The 13,797-nt window shown below is 37.6% G+C and overlaps 1 protein-coding gene and 2 long non-coding RNA genes across 3 annotated transcripts in view; all 3 read right to left on the reverse strand.

The window, feature by feature from the left end:
• The window catches only part of LOC143694110 (uncharacterized), a 502,521-nt gene that overhangs the window by 202,299 nt on the left and 286,425 nt on the right, over nucleotides 1-13,797 (reverse strand). The window lies entirely within an intron of this gene.
• Nucleotides 1-13,797, reverse strand: part of LARGE1 (LARGE xylosyl- and glucuronyltransferase 1) — a 271,689-nt gene that overhangs the window by 194,403 nt on the left and 63,489 nt on the right. The gene's annotated exons all lie outside the window — the stretch shown is intronic.
• LOC143694038 (uncharacterized) overlaps nucleotides 3,277-13,797 on the reverse strand; it is a 57,246-nt gene continuing 46,725 nt past the window's right edge. Inside the window, exon 3 of the long non-coding RNA XR_013182215.1 lies at nucleotides 3,277-3,401. This is a non-coding gene — a long non-coding RNA (uncharacterized LOC143694038). The remainder of the gene's footprint in view (nucleotides 3,402-13,797) is intronic.

Below are 13,797 nucleotides of genomic sequence, written 5' to 3' on the forward strand. Positions count from 1 at the left end.
TTTAGATCTGAGCCACAAAGAGCATCTGCAACTTTATCAATCCTTATTGGGTTTATCTCAAAGCAAGGGAGACCAAAATTAGACCCAGAGAGAAAGGGAGCATTTATGTTTGCAGTTTCATACACAGTCTCAGCTACACCCCTCCAGCCACAATCAGATTTCCTGCTTGTGCCACAGATACTAAAAAGTGCATGCATTGCAAGATATTGTTCTACCTTCCTCTTTAATTGTGCTCCAAGAGCATCATATAATCATATTTTAGAAATATGACTCAGGAAATACTACCAACAAAAGCTAGCTGCATGTACATCATATTCATTATGCCTTGCTGTCAGCGTGTCAGGTGCTCTACAGTTCTAGGACACACCAGTTCAGGATTTATAAACCTACTGCACAGAAGCAGCTCCACAGACTGTGCTGTGACCAGGGGCCAGCTCACCCCTCCCAGACTGCTGCTAACCATGCTCCAAAAGGCTTGGACAATGCCAGTGTGCAGGGTCATGGTGGGAGCTAAAATAATTTGGGGTTGTCATTACTAAGATTTACTCATGACTTACCCACTGGACCAGAATGACCTTTCTTACCTTCACGTATAGTCAAGTACTTCCATTAACTACACAAACTTAACAGAGTGGTTTCTTTGTTTTAAATTATGGATTATCTCCTCAGCTAAGCATGAAGCAGCTAACCAGTATGAGCAGCACATATATTAAAGTATGTAACACAACACTAATCACATTGGTATTCAGTTTCTATACATTTATTTCTTTTAATTATGGAATGAGAACTCGACTATGTCAGACATTCAGCAGGAGTTCTGTGAAACAGTGGAAGTAATTATGAAAACAAAAATCAAACACAATTAACTAGATTTAACTGCTCTACTATAAAAAGCTTTTCTAACTGCTTCAAACATTTCCTTGCATTTGTTACAGTTAATCTTTTCCCAGTAATCTTCCATTTGTTTTCAGAGCCACTGGAAATAAATATATACAGTTAAAGCTGTTTACACAGCAATCCTGTGCCTTGGCTTTGTTGTGTTTTATAAATTAATGTTATCCAATTCTTTTTGCTCTTGCAGTCTTTGTGCTCTCTTTCTGCACACTTGCAGTCACAGAGTCAATGAACAATTTCTCCTGCAAAGCTTTTCCCTTGGCTCTGTATCAATGTGGCATTCATCCCTTATGGGAAATTTTTCAGATTTTTGTCAAAAACATTAATAACATAAAGTAAAAAAGCAGCACCTATGCAGTATTTTTCTGGGTTTTTTTAACATGTTGGTAATGAGGGTTTATAATGAGTTTACTCCTTGACAGATTTTACCTTGCAGCTTTGCAGTCTTCCCATTATGGGAGCCGGTTGTCATGTGACATTGTAATATTAAAGAAAAGTTTGGTACTGTAAAGGCAGGTTGTAGAGTAAACTCAATATGAAAAAATTAAATTATAAATCTTTATTTAATTAAACATTTCTCTGTTAATTTTCATGGTTTAAGCCCAGACAGCAACTAAGTACAACACAGCCACTTGCTCCCCACACATCCTTCCAGAGGAATGGGGAAGAGAATCAGAAAAGGGGAAAACTCATGGGATGAGCCAAGAACAGCCTAATAATTCAAATGAGGCAAAACATTATTATTATAATCACCATTATTATTACAATAACAGCAACAGTAACTGTAATGAAAAGGAGACAGAGAAAGGAATAAAACCCAAGAAAAAGCAAGTGATGCCCAATACAGTTGCTCACTGTCTGCTGACCAATGCCCAGCCTATTCCCAAGCAGCAGCCAGCCCCTTCCAGATAACTCTCCCAGTTTGTATACTGGGCATGTTGTCATATGTATGGAATATCTCTGGCCTTTGGGTCAGCTGTCCTGGCCATGCTTCCTCTTGGCTTCTTGTGCAGCTCTCATTGGCAGAGCATGGGAAACTGAAAAAATATTTTATTTGAATAAGTATGACTTAGTAACAGCCAAAATATCAGGGTGTTATAAACATTATTCTCATATCCAAAACACAGCACTGTTCCAGCTACTAAGAAGAAAATTAACTCTATTCCACTCAAAACCAGGATAGTGAATATATTCCACTTCTCAAGGTTTTAGAAGAGAAACAGCATCTTGAAAGAAAATGCCATCTCTTCTCCCATCAATCTCTTCTTCTTCCACCCGGAAGAAATTAATGCAGAAACAAATCTAAGGCCCCTTTTGTTCCCACACTCCAAATTTCCTTGGCATTGGAGAACCTCAAAATCAGACTTCTTAATCCTACAGTACCATGACTTTAAAGAAGTGAAGCCACTTTAAAGTAAAAGATTACAGCAGAGGTCCAAATGCACTCTTTCTCAACTAGTTACAAGGAAGCAGTCCTATCTGTAAGAGAGAAAATAGCCAGTAAGTTGACAGCACAAATGAGTTCTGCCTTGGAACTGTGCTAACTGCTCTGAGGGCACACAGGATTGACATCTTTTATATCTTCACTCAGTACATGCTGTGGCTTAAGGAAAATTCTATTAGTGCCTTGTTAATCAAAGTTTTCTAGAAGGTTCCAGCTGTAAGAAACACCACCACAGGAATGAAATCTCTCTTGACAGTAGTCACAGACAGAGAGAAGCAAATAAATAACACGCTTTCACATTTTTCTCCTTTCATTTCCATGTACCCCTTTATGCATGTACATATATATATTTATATATCCACTTGTAATGGTATTCTTTTTTCCTTTCAAGCATATACTTTCATTCAAAAGAATGAAAGCCTGCAACTTCCAAAATTATTATTAAGGAATAAAACAATCTAAGACCAGCAGGACAAGAATATTTTCCTAAGTCTCCAATCAAATGTCACTGTTAATATGACGGGGGAAAAATGCAATCAGTTGAGAACAAACAGAAGCAACAAAATACAATCATGACAGAAAGATTTATCTTGCCTGTAACATTTCATTTGCAACCAAAGAATTATAAATTATACTTACTTTTAAAGCAGCTACTGACCTCTTTTCTCTTAAGGAGTTCTCCAAACCCCATCTTTATTCCACTTTCTCAGCTATATGGGCATACAGCATCAGTATTTCCTGACTCCCTATCTTATCTAAGGACTCAGCACAACTCAAGAAAGTGAAATAGAGCCTGGCTTGGTTTGTGTATGGCAGAATTCTAACAAGGCCCTACGTACATGTACTAAGAGTGCCTTAGAATTTGAGATCTCAATGCCCCTGAATTATGAACAAACTGGAGACCATGACCAGCCATCAGTATCACATACCTGTGATACAGGACCTGGCAACAGAAAAGCAGCTCTCCTTCAATCACAGTCTAGAGCCAGGCCACAGCATTATTACATGTATGAATTCCAGACTTATAAAAAGGACATAACTTTCCAAATCCAAGCATCTCCACCTAAAGTAGTGGCAGAAGACAATTAAAAACAAACAAACAAACCAAAAATAGGTAATATGCTATCTGTTTTAACATCAAAGAAAACATCAGTTTGTTGGTGCATCACTGCTCTGCCAACCTCTACACCAGAGCCTCCTTCTACTGCTTAATCAAAGCCATGGGTTTGTCCATTCACCTTGTGCACATACAACCACATAGAAAAGAAAATGCTCTTTAAAACAGGAGTAGGGCACTATGTGCATCATACATAACCGTTCTCTGAAATTTTTATGCTAATACTTTGCTTCTCAGCTGAAGTTCTTGGATGCTTGTTCAAAAGCAGTGTTAACCTCCATTAGAATCCACTACGTATAAAGCTGCTCTAACAAGGAAATTGATTAAAGATTCATTAGAAAGTTTTGCTCAGGAGAGAACAATTAGTTCTTGAACTGTTCCTCCCTGACAAAAAAAATTCATCTTTCTATAAAGCAAAGTACTACTATAAAAATTCTAAAAAACATGACAAAAACCCCCCTAACTTTTATTTTACTGTATAGATCTCAAACTACAAGTTTGTTTTACATGAGAATTTATAACATGCTTACATATTCATAGCATGTTTATAGCAGCTACTTACTTGGCAGATGGAAATAAAAGCTGGCATCATACTTATAAATTGATCTTTATTAAATATTTATATTAAATTAGACAAATTAAATTTTTTAAAAAATAAAGGAAGAGAGAAATGGGCCCAGATGGCTCTCTCCTCAATCCTGACAGTAAAAAGGAAGGAGCTGAGGAGTGCATAGATCCCATGGGTCAAAAGTCAGTTGTGCAGCTGGTCCTGAGTGACAGGAGACACCTGGCTGCAGCAATCAGGTAATGGTTGAATACAGGTGTTTTAAGAAGGACTAGCCAAGAAGATCAGAAGGAGGAATTGTTCTGTATGTGAGAACAGCTGAAATACCTGAAGCTTTCCTTAAGATCATCCCCCTCTACTCAGCAGTAATGAGAAACAAGTGGAATGCTGCGTCCAGGTCTGTGCTCCCCAGTGACGCTGCCAAAGAGGCTGCAGAGCCTCCATCCTTGGAGACATTCAACACCCAACTGGCCTCCAGCAACCTCCTTTAGCTGAGCTTGCTTTAAAGCAAGGTGTTGAACTAGGCAATCTCCAGAGGTCCCTTCCAAATGCAACTCTATAATTCCTGATGCCACAATTTTGTACCCAGTCATAAAACAAATAGTGGCCATTTAATGTAAATCCTCAAAATTCAAAGTAATAGTTATTCTGCTATGCATGATTGAACATGCACATAAACAATTATTTTGAAACACACAGAGAATCCCAGGTTAAACTTTTAGCTAGTACAAATCAATATAGTTTTAGTAAAATCAATTCAACTAGCATCAATTCACAAAAACTATGGACTAAGTCTCCCAAACTTGATGAAAAGTTGCATTTTTTATATAAGCAAAGTTCTCACCTCATTACTATTGCCTAAATATTACCAAACCCAGAAATATTTTTATCATATTTATATAAAATGAAAATTCCAAGAACTGCTGGTAATTTCCTATTTGAATAATCAAGAATCACCAAATAGGTAATGAAGTGTAGTGTATGGAAATATGTGACCATAACCAAAAGCAGAAGACAAATCTTTTGCTACAATCACAGTGCTGATTTACCAAGCTCACTATACAGTCTCAATAGCTCTTTGATGCTACTACAGAACATCAAATAGCAGCAAGAATTGTGAGCAACCCTTTGTTTGTAAATTTCCTGCAGAAATCCTTGTGTTACTACTTCTTAAATATTATACCATCCAAGTGGGATATAAGGATTTTTTATTTCTGTAGGCTTTCTGAAGGCTGAGTGGGTTCTCTACGAATTAATGGGAAAGGTGCTTACACCCCACACTCCATTTTACCTGACAGAAAAGCAAAGCTCTTGCAGAATAATTTGATGTCAGACACTTTAAGTAGGAAAGGCAGCTGTGGATTTAGGTTATTTCACACAGGACACGTTCTTGAACACTGGAATACAACTTGATAAACTGGAATTTATAAACACGGATGTCTCATGGCTTCGTATTCAGTACTACACAGATCTATATGGGTATTAGACAATGACACAGGAGTTCTAATTACAAAAGGACCATGAAAGGTGTTACCAAAGCTAAACAAAGCCGTAGAAACCAGCCTCAAGAAGAGATCCTGGCAAAATGCTTTCTAAAGAATCCAAATTTTCCATGTGTGGAGTCAGCATTTCAATAGAATCATAGAAAAGTTCAGGTTGGAAGGGACACCTAGAGGTCATTTAGTCCAATTCTCTACAAAGCAGGTTAAATAATGCTCCTTCAAACCAACGAATCATTTGCAGAGCTCTTTACTCTTCATTTAAAAACTACTTTCTGAGGGAGGGTGGTTTGCCTGGAAAAAAGGGCAGTGGACTCTGTGCTCCTATGTTCTCTCCATTTCCAGAAATGGCAATGATTTTTACTAAACATTTCATTATATCTCTGTGTGAAAACTTCACCGTTTGTAATTTCTACTGATCTCATTATCATCACCATTGTTTTCGGAAGTTCCTATAATTCTCCAATTAAATGAAGGCACAGAAATAATAAATATAAAATATTTAGTAAGTCTCTAAAAAAGAAAATACAGTGAAAAGAATTACCTTATTCAAATGCACATAATTAACAATTCCATGTTAAATCTGATTACAATTCATAATTTTCAGAGCAAAAGGGAGGTTGCCAGACCTTTTCTAATGAAAGAAAAAGAGGATAATGATGATGTTGAGGATCATGAAAGGACGTAGAGGAATGTAAAGGCATGGCCATGGTACATAAAACAAAAGCATGCTTTGCACTGGCTGGTGGAGATAAGGAGAGAGACAGAGGATGAACACCTCTTATTCTCTCTCCTAACTGCTTCTATATTCTAGTATCTTTTAAGACAATTTGACTCTTTCTGTGTCTGGCAATCATTAAGAGAGCAGAAGTTAAGCTACCCTGAAGGACTTCAATAGCAAGTCTCATGAGAGCAGGACAAAAACTGGGTAAGAGTCTCAGAAGAATTTAGATGAAAGAGATCTTAACTCTCAAGTCTAAGATTGTTGTCAACTGGATGAAAGTATTTCACCCAAGTGAAACAGTCAAGCAGAAATGACTGAAAGTTTTATTATGAATATTCACAGCTGCAAAGGAAATGCTGAAAGACTCTTCAGCTTTCTATACTGAAGTTTGATTCCTGGAACATCCCCCATATTAAATCTTTATAGTTTAAAACCAAGAAATCCTTAAATATGTCTTTATACAAAAAAACTTAAGAACACACATATATAAATATTACTTAAACTGATACCAAAGCCAAAATAATACATTTGAAATACATTTTTTAAGAAGTTAGTCTAAGCAATGGAGCTGCATTTAAAATAATCCCATGAGTACCAATATTTTAATAACTTGGCTCCCCTGCTTGTTCCAGATCTGTGATTTGTTAAGGCTCTCCACGTATCCCTTAGTTCCTGGGCTTCCTTTCAGGGTGACACAGGTAGGTTCTCTGACACAAAAGCAGGAGAATTTTTGAACAACATTTCCCACAGGGGCTATTCCCTACAGACAGCATAGATAAGATTGCTCCGTGTGCACTGTAACACTCCCCCAGTGCTGCCTCAGCAGGTTTGCTGCCTTCAGGCACTGCCATCATGAAATGCAACACACACACCCCTCTGCACCATGACATGACTTGGGTGAACTGTGGCAGTTTTTGTGGATCATACAAAGACATAAAAATAGCGCTCCCTTAGGATCCAAGCAGAGCACGTTACACAACACAGATGCAGGCAGTCTGTTCCACAGGGGCCAGGCCCTTCCTCCTCTTGGCCTGCAGACCAGGACATCTTCTGGAGGCAATGCCTTTTGCAGTACAACTCTCATAGTTATAATGTCAGTTTTGTTACCTACAGATGGTCTACTCTATTCTTGTATCACGAGCATCACATTATCTGTTGCCATAACCCTACGGGACACAGGGACACAATATTTTGAATCTATGGGCCATGTAAACTGCAGATTAAACAATCATAAACTAAATGAGGTCAATTCAGTTATAACTGTACAGAGACTGGGATCACAATACTGACCCCAAGGCCAATGTTTCACCATCAAGATGAGCTATACCTCAATATCTATGCAACAGAGAGCAGTAACCACTATAGATCACTGACTGCACTTTCAGCAGAGGAGCTTTCTCACTTGCTCAAGGGAACCTGTCAGTGAGACAGCATGAAAATATAATGGTTGGGAAAACAATTCCAGCACACTTCTAAAAATAAAACTTTTTGAAACTTTTTTTGTTGCTAGGAGATGCAAAAATATAGGACATAACAATGCAGTTATCTGAAGAGCAAGAAAAGTAGTCCAGAGTTTTATTATTATTATTATTATTAGCTAATGTGATGCAGACAGGTTGGTTTTGACAACAAATTACATAATACTGTTTTTCCAAAATTCACCCACAGCTATGAGGACACAGTTTGGTAGGACAAGTTTTGTTTATTGCCAGGCTTCTATTAACTACTTTTTCAATTGATGAAAAAGATTTTTTAAAAAAGACTAAAAAGGGCTTGGATGCCTTTGGTTTTTTGGCTGCTGTGGATGAGACCTACGGATATATAAAATACGTGCAGTGATTATATGTTTTATTGCAGAGCTGAAAGAGAAGGTAAATCCTTTATTTCTAACCATGAAACTCCATTGAGAATATTTGAAAATTTAGAGAATATGCACGAATTAAATGGTCCAAATTTTTAAAAGATGTCATCGTTTGCAGAACACAGTACTAATGTTAAGTTTGGGATACACAAGTTAAAGTTACTCTAGAAAACTAGAGTATTTTTTTCACCACTAACTCCTGGGAAAATATGAGCTGCACACATTTTACAGGCAACTTAGAATTTGGTCTTGGAAGTCCTGAAGTTAAACTTTCAATTATTTCTCCTTATTTGCCACAAAAGGTTCAAAATTGTAAAACTCATTTTGTTTGCCTTGTTTTATGGAAATCTCAAGGTATACCTTGTGGTGACTACATTTCTTATACTGTGCTACAGAGAGACACTTAAAATGTATTAAGTTATTAGAAGGAGCTCTGGTACATAAAGTGAAGCCAGCCCAAATGTATGCTTTGAGTGTGTTAAGAATGACAAGGCTGGAAATTTCAACAGTAAGGCTGCTGAAATACCTCTTCTATAACATGCTAAAAATGCCCTGTGCAGTCTTCAGACATTTACTGGCATTTAGACATAATTTTGTAGTTAAAGGGTAAATGATGTTCTGAGTGGTTGATTCTTTGGCCACAACTTTTAAAATTATTTATCTAACAAAAAAACCCTGTAAAAGAAGGGAAAAAAAAAATGCTTGTGCCAGTAATAGGCATTACCTCCAAAATGCATACCCATTGGCTTTGTATTTCAATGGCATAAAGCAAAATCATCTACATTTGATTCAATTTCTCTAAAAGGAAATATTCCTGAAAGGTTTCAACTTGATGAAATACTAATATGGATGTTCATTGCTTGTATTTTGTACAGTTTATGTACTCTCTTATCGAATAAAGTCTCACATTTGCAAACTTGTAATATATATTAGTTTCTAGCTCACATACAGCAGTTGGAAGAATACTTTACTTTTTTAAACAGACTTTGAGAGATTAAAGAAACCAGTCAATATTTATTGATATGGCTGACCTTAAAATTACAGCATCTCTACAGCCAAAGACTTTTACAAACTGATTTTGAGAGACAGTCAAATATACTGAAAGCAACAATGAGCACCATTTTAAATAAGAAAATGAAGCTGTAGATAACTGGATAGCAGGGTTAATGACTACTAAAAAGTATAGTACAGTGAAAAAATATGCTAAAGGAAATGGTGTTCCTGTAAAATACCCTTAAACTAAGGTAATATATCTTCTTTCTGCCTAAGTGGCCATTTCAACAACATGCATTAGCAGCCTGACAACCTTGTGTGTCTCAGAACTGCATAGAGTTCCCACCAGCTGTGGAGGGAAAGAAGGGACTGCTCTTCTCATTTTCTTAAACAGTACCTTCAGATTGGAAAGCTTTGAAAGCTAGTATCTCAAATCATATCTGCAACTACAAAAACATGAAGTTTTCCTTTTTTAGGAAAATGCTGTAGTTTATTAGAACTTCAAGAACCGATCTTGAAATAAAATGTCACCGCCTCATGGCTTCTGAGAAAATCACAGGGGTTAGCACTACTGTTGGAGGCATTACTGGAAATGCACAGATCTGTTGGACACGAGTGCCAACCATTACTTGATACTGATCTCATTTCAGGCTCTTATCATGCAGCTTTTGGAATTTCTGAGTCTGATTCAGGCAGAATGCGTCTGCTGTATTTAACTGACTTCCAAGCATATATACCATGCTGACAAAATGTTTATAAACTCTAACAAAACAGATGCCTGGAGTAGTTTGTAACCAGTCAAGGTAGAGGTTCTTGAATATTTTAACTATTGAGAAGACCTTACCAATTGTACACATACAGGTAAGAATATATGTTAGGACATTTACAGATTAATATTATAAACCAGTTCTGTGAAGTAAAGCAAAATTGTAAAGCTTGACTCATGTCTTCTTAGTGTCTAAAAACACTTTGGAAGAAGCAATGTTGAATTGCAACACAACTTGAGGTATTTTTTGTCACCTTCAAAGCTATATTCCATGATATGATCAAACACTGTATGTGTCATTCATCTAATACTTAAAGTGATGCTAGCAAATAATTACATGAAAGAATTTGGGGGAAAACTGCCTTTTGAACAGCAACAAACACAGGGGTTTATCAGCTGAAAAACTATGAAACACTACAACAGTTCTTTGGAAGAATATTTTACTACTTTTGATGCTAAAATACTTTAGCAGTAGAAATAGAATTGTTTTGGCTGTTCTCATCCCTCCTTTGAGGGTCTCAATTTTTTTAGTATTTCCAACATTCCTGTAACATATATTGATATAAAGATTCCTGAATCTTTAAATTCAATGTCATAATATTTAAATATCTTTGGGTTTCCTTGGGTCTTTAAGGTAAAAATTTAGGAGTTTGAGGAAAATTCATTACCCAGCAAGTCAATGGTAAAGTTAAGAAAAGAAGCCAAAGAGCCCAACTGCAGTGAAAATCTCATCTAAGCAATACCTCAATCCTCATTAATATTTTACCACAGTAACTCAATAATATTGTCTAAGTGCCACTAACAAAGATTAATGAATCAGATCTACACATTTCATGGGGTTTTTTTAGGCTTTTTTTCTTATAACATGGTGGATTTTCTGTTTAGGTTTTATTGCCATCTGTGAGGTTAGAGATATTGGATACGAACATCTAAAATTGTTTTGCTACATGAGGAATATAAATGACTTGAAGGTATAAAAATTCTAAAGTTTATGGGGAAAAAAGTTCAATCTGCATGCTAATAGCAGTAATATTATCAATTGAAACCCTACAGCTACCATGACATATGTCTCACAAATTCAACCTCTATTCCTTTTGGTGAATCAATGTGGAAAAACACAGGGAAGCAGGCAGTTTCAGCTACAACTGAGAAATAATTCAATAAGTCATTTTACATCAGCATTCTAATTCAGAGGAGGAACACTTTCATCCTTTTTGACACAAACTCCCAAAGCATTCCTTCTTATGCTAGACTGAGCTACATGACTGAGGAGTCTGAGAGGGGACAAACTGGATACCCTTAGGATGGAAAAAAACCAGAAGATACATTCCAGAGGGTATGCTAAAGGATGCTCAGCTGCTGGGACAAGACTGCAACTAAACCACTGTAAAAACCTTGAATGAATGTAGCCTGTGTATCTGGTCCTCTGCACTATTTCACTCTACACATCCACTCCTGCTGGGCCTCAGTAATTGTTAACATGGACAAAGCTGTACCACATCAAGCTGCAGAAAATGCTGAAGCCACACCAAATAATGGGTAAAGTGGAAAAGAACAGTTTCATATAGCTGTATTAATGAGGAACAAGTCACAAGCTGTGGAGCTGTCAGAAAAATCAACAGCTGTGATCAAATGCAAGTTTTTTCTACATCTAAAAATTAGGCTATAAAAGAATTCCCTTTTTTATCATCCCAGTCATAACCTGTCTTGTGCTGAAACAGAACAGCTCAGCTAATTAGATACTTGATAAAGGTAGCTTATTTGGGGCATTTTCCTGCGTTTGCATTTACAGCAGGCAAAGGAGGCAAATTACTTACTTAGCATCAACATTTTTTCACTTCAAATCTAAAATTCTAGACCAGTTAATTCCTCAAAGGTAGCAACGAATGAGACACATTCTAACTCCCAGTACTTCAAAGAAACTTTTTAACTGAGACATACAGAAATTACTCAGGCTGCTGTTGCCGTCCTAAACGCTTCCAAGCAAACAACCGAGTTCCAGGTAGGAGGGTGACATTGCGAAATGACACACCCCGATGCTGCCCTCCTCGAGGTTTTTAAGCGTGTAAGCGAGCTCCAGCAGGAGGGAGCAGGTTGGGAAGCCAGCCGTGCGATTCCCGGTGCGCGGCCGGCCGGCAGCAGGTGGCGCGGCCGCGGGATGCGCTGCGGGACGGGAGCGACGATCCATCCATGCCCGCCGGCCGCACGCACCGGGATAACGGCACAGCTGCGGGAAAACGCACAGCAGCCGGGCAGCGGGGAAAAAATCGCCCACCCAATGCTAGAAGCCAGCGGCTGGTTTACCCACGTCGTGCAAATAACAGTAATACTGTGCAAACAGAAACTTAGTTACAGTCAAAATGGCAAAATTTCTACATTTTTCCTCTTCCCAGCGCAGAAACTCCTTCTCGTGCGACTAAGCCTATGGAGCTCTGCATAGGAGGATCATATCTAATAAGTGATGTGCAAACAGAGCAAGCTCCTGTCCCTACAGACCTTCAGTCTAAAAGCATCCAGACAAAAAAATACTCTGTTCTTCCATAGTACAACATAACAAGGCAGACTGAGGTGCCTTGTCTGTTATCGGACTAAGCCTGAAACGTGACCTTAAAAATGGATTCCAAAGACGAGGTTCACCACCATAACTGCAAATTATCCTCTTTAAAAGCATTATTATCACAGAGCCATGCATGCTCTTTTCCATTTCACCACCTAAGAGAACCTACCAGCTCAGACTCTCTCACTCATCAACAAATTATTAAGCAACACAGTTGGACATTACACACAGTCTAAAATTAACAATTAGAAAGCACCTCAATTCTCCTTTAGGGCTTTTTGCATCTAATTTTTTTTTAAGACATGATTATTTGGGGGTTAATTTTTTTAGGAAGTTCTCAGTGTCACACTTAAACAGTCACTTTTTGGTTTTTTTCTCCAAACATTTTAAAACAAAAAAAAAATTCTAAGGATTATTTCCAGAAATCTGCTTTGCAGTCCTATAACTTGGCATGTTCCCAGTATTTAGTGTTGAATTACAGCTCTGGGAAATAAATGAAACATCATTTCCAAAAGAAATGACATTTTTCACAGCAGTTTATAAATGTATTGAGGGATAAATTCCATTTTTAACAAACCAGTCAGAACTGATCTCACACAGGAAACTCCAACACAATCTTTAAAAAAGCAAAGAAAAAAAAAAAGACAGAAAACACTTGCAAAACAGCTCTGCGTGATGCTACTCAAAAAGCAAAGAAAGTATGTTCTTCCTGTACTGGGGACAGACAGGGCTCAGGGCCACTGGTCAGACACCATCTAGCCTAGGGATCATGAAGGTCTGACCTTTTCCTGTCCATCCCTACTCAGTGTTACCTAAGAACCCAATGCAGACCTAGATTTTGCCTGCCTAGTCATACCCTTTCCATTGACAATGCACATTCTTATTGTATTTAAAAACTGGCATTACAACAATCATCTTGTTCTTTCATTCCAAGCTTACACGAGTTGTTTTAATTTAACATTGGCCACCTTGTGCACATGAACAGGAATACAAGTAGGTGTCTCATGTTATGTGCATGAAGAATTTAGAGAACTAACCTGAAACAATTTGAGTTTACATTTCTGCTTTACAGACATGGAAGTGGATGTTCCTTTGTATGAGTTGTGGGGCTGATTTTCACAATCTAGACTTTAGGAAAAACCAAGTATTTTCTTGTTTAGTTAACAGTACTGTGGTTTTAAGGCACAGCGCCAGAGCTGTGACATGGGACTGTGGTCACAGAGGGGAAAAAGCAGTCTCATAGGGGAGCTATGCACAATAATAAACACTTGAGCTAACGTCACTTTTCCTGAGACAGCATTTGAGTTTGCTCTGCAGAGAATAAGAAAAAGGGAGGTAACAGCCTGAATAGGTGTTTTGCAAACAAAACACTAGTAT

This window comes from Agelaius phoeniceus, chromosome 5 (assembly GCF_051311805.1).
Source record: "Agelaius phoeniceus isolate bAgePho1 chromosome 5, bAgePho1.hap1, whole genome shotgun sequence".
NCBI classification, from domain to species: domain Eukaryota; kingdom Metazoa; phylum Chordata; class Aves; order Passeriformes; family Icteridae; genus Agelaius; species Agelaius phoeniceus.